The sequence below is a fragment of the Rhipicephalus sanguineus genome, chromosome 6 (assembly GCF_013339695.2).
Source record: "Rhipicephalus sanguineus isolate Rsan-2018 chromosome 6, BIME_Rsan_1.4, whole genome shotgun sequence".
Classification (NCBI taxonomy): Eukaryota; Metazoa; Arthropoda; class Arachnida; order Ixodida; family Ixodidae; genus Rhipicephalus; species Rhipicephalus sanguineus.
Window position 1 is genome coordinate 126,514,784 of NC_051181.1, and position 7,373 is coordinate 126,522,156.

The window sequence follows — 7,373 nt, forward strand, 5'->3', positions numbered from 1 at the left end:
TGCCAGCGTATCTCATCAGGGCAAAAAACCAAATCAGGGTGGATGTTGTGGACAGGTGTTTCTTTTTTCTTTTTTTGGCTCTTTGAGTTCTTGAAAGTTCCACGCATCGAGCATACAGCCCCCGTGCCTCTTGGCCTTTGAGCATTCAAAGCGCGCCTGACTAAAACTGTTACTGTAATCCCCTCCGAACTGGGCTATAAAATGGGGGACACATGCACCACTGTCAATAGCTGTTTTGTGGGAGAGTGTTTGTTATGCAAGGAGGAGAGCTCAGCGAACTGCAAGAAATGTCAGTCACCAGTGAACCTTTCGAGCTGCGTGGACTTTCCTTTTTCTTGATGTGTCAGATAAATAAGCTTGTTTTTTTCTAATCACTGGCTTTGTTTACTTTTGGGTGGTCTATGACTAGAGCAGTCGAGTCATAGAGACCACGACCTACTGTACTCCTGACCTGCCCAGATAGTGAGGTTCCTATGGGAGCGCGCGTCCCCGCTCTCGTTCAAACGCTAGCCCTAGGTGGCGCTTCCTATAATCTGTTCGTCTGCTACTCTGCAACCGTTTAGACGGCGCTGGAGTAAAAGCGCCCGTATTATGTGACGAACTGCCGGCAGTATGTGACTGTTCTGCAAAATTAAACCAAGGGTCAAGTAAGCTATTCAGTGCGGTTAAGTATTTACTGCGCACTGGTTGACTAACGTGAGAAGCCGTAGACTTGCATAGTGTAGGACGGCTGTGTCCTTTTAAATGCAAAGAACGTTCTAATTCAGTTTCCATATTTTTATTTTAAAAGTATTGTGCATTTATGCATACTAATTACACAATATGAGCGCTCTACGCTGGCGAAACATCACCACGAGCGTTAAAGCTGATGTCAGCGAACAGGTGCTGACTAGCGCCACAACGCTCGTAGGTTACTTCCCTAGCGGCAGGAGGCATGAACTAGAACGTGGGCGCTGGAGAGGGAAGATCTGGGCAGGTCAGGAGTACAGTAGGTCGTGGTAGAGACACTATGTCTTGATACTGCAATCTATCGTTCTTGGGGGTTTCTGAAGTGGACATGAGTCCCTGCCCTTGTTCCCTGAACACCTTCATTACGTCAACCATTTTTCAATTGAAATCTCACCTGTCAGTGAAGAACAAGTAGTCGTCAACAAAATGAATAATCTTGTCTGCTAGGCCAAAAAGGTTGCTCTGAGTGGCCCTATCTACCGTCGCTAAAGCAGTCACACTCGCTGCTTAGAATGGGTGCCACGCAAGAACCAATGCACACACCAGATTGCTGTGCAAAAACTTTCCCTTTCCATATGATGAACATCAAATCCAGGTAGCACCTCAAGGAGACCACCAACAGACACACCTGAACGAGTAGTGAATGCATGTTTGGCATCCTGATTGCTTATACAGTCCTTTGCATTCTGCAACAGAGGGACTTGTGGTAAAGAGTGCTATAGACAATCAATGTCAAGACTAAACGCCCTTAACCTTCCCGAATAATTGTGCCTAAGGTATTCCACAACCATGTTGGAACTGGAGACAAGGAAGTAGTCGGCAACAAGGGATTTCAAGTTCTTCTGCAAGTACCAAGACATCACCTGAAGCCAAGTGTTTCAGAAACGATGGTTTGGAAAGGGATGTTAGGCTTGTGGGTCTTAGTGGAAAATAAGACCTCTAGAGAGTGGCCTGCCTCTTTCTTTACCCCATTGACCAGCTTTCCTGGATTAAGGCTCTTGAGCAGTTGCACTGCTTGCATTTTTTTTACTTCAGCAGGCTTGTCTGACACCTTTCAAAAGATTTTCATAATTGCTACATTTCCTTGTTCAAGAATACATTGGACAGCTAGGGTACTTTTGTTCAAGTCTGTCTTTTGTAGCATGGCAGGTCTTGTGAATATGTTCACCACTGTCACGCTTTTCATGCGAAGTCTGTTTTAAGTGGGAACTGAGGACTTGACGTGACTTGCTTAATAGAGCTGCGCTGGTAAACAGGCCCAGTCTTCTTTTTGTACACCTCCTAAACTTGCTTGCTCATTCATACAGAAGGCTGTGGCAATCACATTTACAACCATCACAGAGCTGCGCATGTGCTCTATTTCAGAAAATAATTCCCGCACCTCCGTTGCCTGACCAGTTCTTTTGGTCGAAGTGGCATAATATTTCCCACCGGGATCCTGACGTAGCACTGAGCATGTTGATTGGTCCTCCATGCTACAAAACTGATCCTTGGCCCAGCGGTGATGCTGTTTTGGCCAAGCAGTTGTCACATGCATTGCGTAATTATTGACCTCGTCAGTGCCTTGCACTGCACTTTGGTATCTCCTGTATACAGACACGGCTGTAAGCACGTGTAAGCTCGGTCAATGCTCATAATGTATATTGCGTGGGTGTGACAGTGAAGTGAACGAAACTCAATCTGGTAAAAATGAAACTCTTTAAGCTTGTGTGGAAAAAATAAGTACACTCACAGTACAATGATAGCGGCAAGCACAGTTGTTGATCAGGCACATTCTCGGAGCATTTCTTGAAACCAACTCATTTTAAGCAAATTCCAATACGTCTTTTGTATGCACTACCCATGCAAAACTCGGCTTCTGTCTTTTATGCATGATTCATCTTGGAACTGTCTAATATACTTGTGAAGGTGCTCACGCGTTCTGGCGTGGCCTGCACCAAGTGGTAACACGTGTAACCATTTTCGTGAGTGAAGCCCAGTCACACAGAAATAATAAAACAAGCACATGTGGCAATCTTCTATTTTGACATTAAAGTCCATTTTCACGTAGTGCACGTTCAGACAATGGTGAGCTACAGTATTGATTCTGGTGACTTCACATACCAGTATGGCTAGTTGTGATAATGTCAGGTACAGAACGTACAAAAATGGCCCCTTGTGTCTCACTTTCCCAAAAGTCTGCTCTCACAGTACAGTTAGCATAGTTCAGCATACCTGTGAAGCGAGCGAGTGAAATCGAACTTGCCCTTTGTTGTTGCCATCTATCTTCGTGTATTCATGCGAATACACAGTCTAAATTTACCAAAAGGCAAGGGCATAATTGACTGTGCACTTGTTGCCACACGTGTGGCATGCGGGTAGCTGTGTGGGAGGGTGTCGGTAGCAGTGTGGGACCATTGCATTGTAGTTGTGGGCTCAGTATAGCACCCGCATGAAGCGGCTGCCCAGCACACATGGTCCAAAGTCAAGGGCCCAATCGAACTCGGCAGCAGGCCCCTGCACAACTTCATCATCTTTCTCCTCCTTCGCTTCAGCTCTTCGGCGTCCTTAGCTGGCCAAACCAAAACAAAACCATCACATGGGTAAAGCACATTGTGCATCATAGTGGAGACATTGTTTCCAAGCACTGTGATAAAAATACCAGACTCTTGCTCATCAATGAAACTGCTCATGCAAGCAAACACATCAAAGCACTTAATATAGGCTTCCAGATTATTGTTTGATGGACAGAGCTGAGGTATATGTCCAATGCATAGTTGGCTGGCTTTTGCACTTGGCTCTGTGCCCAACATAGTGACTGAACTTCTACCATACACAACTGCCATTGGTCACTATACCATCCTCACTGCCTCCGTTATATATGAAGAAGACAACAGGCAGAAGACAGTTTATTCAGTGGTAGCTTGCCACACCACAGAAATTTGAAAAAGACCACCCCCTTCATATCCCATTAGGTTTAGAACAACACAGGTGCCATTGCTTGCATGGCTGCTTACAACACACACATCAGGCTTGTGGTGAGTATCTGAAAACCTCACTGCTACATGCTCTGTCCATTTCCACTTATCACTTTTTGTTTTTATATAGGAGTTGATATATGAAGTCAGTGTCTTATAGCGACTGAATTCTGGGCTCACTAGACAACAAGCATTGACCTGCAAGTCAAAGATGCGCTTGAATTTTATTGTGCTTCACATCACTGCAGGTATCACAGAAGGTGCATTGTCATTTATGTATGGCAGATGCTGTATCTTCTAAACGATAAATTTATTGTTGTCCTCTATCCAGAAGAGTTCCCACTGCCTTAAAAAGCACTGGGCTCATGAGCCACCTGTTGAAAGATATTTTCTGCGAAGTAGTGCTACTATTACCTGTGCAATCAGGGTCGGCCATTTCCAAACGTGCCCATCCTCTACAGCTTAAAAAAACCAAGATCAAGACCACAAGTGTGTGCTCGACCCATTACCACATTGCTTTTGCCACATCACACTTTTCGTTAACATTAATGGACTCATTTGCCTATTTTTCATTTTCTACAACCCAAACATTTAAAGCATTAGATGCTGGATGCCTTGTCTGGAATTAAGCATGTGTGCCTGGAGACCACCCACAAGGGGCTTCTAACAGGGCTACTGTCTTATATGTCTTATTCCATCATGCTGTATTCCATCATGTTTACCATGCTGCAAATTACTGACACACCTTAATTCTTGCCTTCTTGCTGGACGAGCTTGTAAAAACAATAAATTTTGTATTTCATTCACAGTGTGTACGAAAAAAGTTGGTTTCCTCTATCTCATACCCTTGAGCTTCGAAATAGGATGTGACAGTCTTGTGTGCTTTAAAATAAAATGATATTCATACCCTTGCTTCCTCTGTGGCTTTGTTCAGGGCCGTACCCAGGGATTTTCTTTGGGGGGGTGTTTGTGTGTAGAACGGCCAACTTTGGCAACATGTGGTCGCTGTGAAGGCATGCAAATATTTGACTATCACCCGAAAAGTTAAAGAATGAAAAAATTTCGGGGCTGTCAGAACCCCCTCATCCCCCCCCCCCCCTTAGTTACGGCCCTGGCTTTGTTGATGCCATGGGGCACATGCATAGTCCCTGTACTGCTCTAGCCATGTTGCGTGAAACACAGCAAAGAAAACACTCTTCTTTATGGTAAAGATTCATTCAAACAAGCCCAGTAGGGGGGAGGGATTAGGTGACAATTGCTCACAGGGTTCTTTTCTATGTTAAACAGAGTTATGTGATTGTGTCAACAGAGAAACAGATAAATACCAGAGACCAAGGTGAGAAAAAATATTGCATCTACGCCCTCCTGAATATAATTATTTTCTTTTGTTATGACTAAATCCTCCGCTCATTTTTTTTTAGCATGTGTCTATGCTAAGCAATCTTCTGATACACAATAGTGCCAAAATATCCTGCGTCAAGTTAGGGCTGTGCTTGCTGGGTCACATTAGCAGGTGTCTTAATTAGTAGGCTGCATCTGCATGGGCTGGATTAAGCCATGCATTTCTTTATGAGAAAGAAATTGAACAGCACCATAAAGACAAGCTTGGGAGAAAATGATGCACACAATACATGTTCTGTTGCCTTCTCTCTATTTCATCTACAGCGCTGTTCGATTCCCTCCTAAAAAAAGCTGTATTCAATAGTACACCTGCAGTGTGTGCTACCAAGCACATTCCGAACAAGTGCTCCACACAAACCGTAGGGTATCTCATTTAAGAGTCAAGTATAAGCAGAAGCTCTCTCGTACAGTGTTGAGGAGCTGCCACTCCAGAACTGGAATGACTCCGGAATCATTCCACATTTTCGCGACCCCGGAATGGAATGTGAGTGGAATGGGGACAACGCTTGGACAAATGGGAATGGAAGTAAGCACCTTTTGCATGGAATGGGAATGGAATTGCTTCTTTTTCCAAAAATAGAGCACGTTTTCGTTTACGTGCTGTTTTTCAAACTTCAAACATTAGTAAGTCAGAGCCTTGATTTAACAATAAGGCAGTATTTTTAAATGACTTGGCTGATTACAAGCACGGTACATTAATAAGCAATGCGCCTACTACAAACCAAGGCAGAAGTTAGTGTACAAACAAATGCATTATCCCAGCAGATACCAAAGGGAGAAACAAATTATCCCTGCGCATTGGTTTCCATTGATACCCCAACATGGAAGTGGCATCTATGCATAGTCTGATCTTTATCTCACAAGCAGTTTAGTACCTGACACACATAATAACCTTTGTAACAAGGAAGACATTGCATACCTGCACACAGGCGAACACAGAAAGTTCTCCTCACCCCATCCATGATTGCGAGGCGCGCTTGACAAGCGTGAGTGCTGACGAGCAGTGTGGCGCAGTTTCCGTATTCGATGCAAAGGCTTGACAAGGTGCCCGAGCGGTGCACTGTTCCAACTAATACCAGCAGATCTAGAGGTTTTATTCCCCATTAACAAAATCTTAGTTTTCTCCATATTCACGACTGCTCCAGACGCGGGGAAACTGCTTAGTCTTCTTGAATACTACTTTTGTCAGTATAAAGTATGCTATGCCGTCATTTAATCACTAACACACTTAACCTATTAAGCAATATTAAAACGTCACCATTCGTTCAAACATGCTGACCATGCAAATACTGCCCCCTATCGGAATTAGTAGGGTGGTTACTGCACAAGATATGTCACCAAGCTACTATTCCTCAACGTTGGTAACGTGTTTTGTGTACTTTTGCAGTTCTTAATGCATCTGATGACATCACGCGCTATTGGGCATTGATTCTTAACTCGATAAAACTATCAAGATTGCCTTTCCTACGTTGAGGGGGGGAATTCAGTATGGAATGAACTGCCCAGCCACTCCGGAGTGGGAATAGGCTCAGTTTTCTTCATTCCGAGGAATTGAAAATGGAATTGCGGCAAGTTCTGATTCCCCGGAATGGATTGGAATGGAATGGAGGCGCCCATTCCGTAACACTGCTCTGGTACATATGCATGGGTCTAAAAAAAAAACTGGATATGCATTACCAGAAAGTTAAATGCATGCCAGAGATTCTAAAGCTGGAGAGAAGGTTTCAAGATGCAAAGTATGCAGGTGAGGTGGTGATGGGAGCGATGTGGTTGGGGTCGAGGCCGTTCGCGTCCGCCGTTCCAGCCTTTGGCTGTGCAATGGAAAAATGATGATGAGCAAGCGACAGTATGCACGTATGCACACTCGGGCGAGCGACGTTAAGTTGATGGCCTGTGCACAGTGAAATGCACGAAGGGGTCGATTAATTGTTGGGTCTATGGCGAAGTAAACTGTTACAAAATTTATGATATAATGATAAGTTCGCGAGACGAGAACAATGTGCTAGGGCATGGGTCTCAAACTGGTTCCGCGGAACCGGGGTTCAGTGACGGACATAGATCTTAGGGTTCCGCGAGCGGCCAGACGAATACCACCCGCTCCCGTTTCAGTCCCCATTCGCAACTATTTATTTATTGAGACATGCAATTTGCATTGCATTTGCATTTAACGATCGAAGCCATATCGTACGCCGCATCCGCATATCGGGCGTCTGCGGGCAGCGAGAGACCCGCCGTAGTAGCAGAATAAAGACTCGTCGTCTAGTACAGTGCGTGCCATGCAAAACC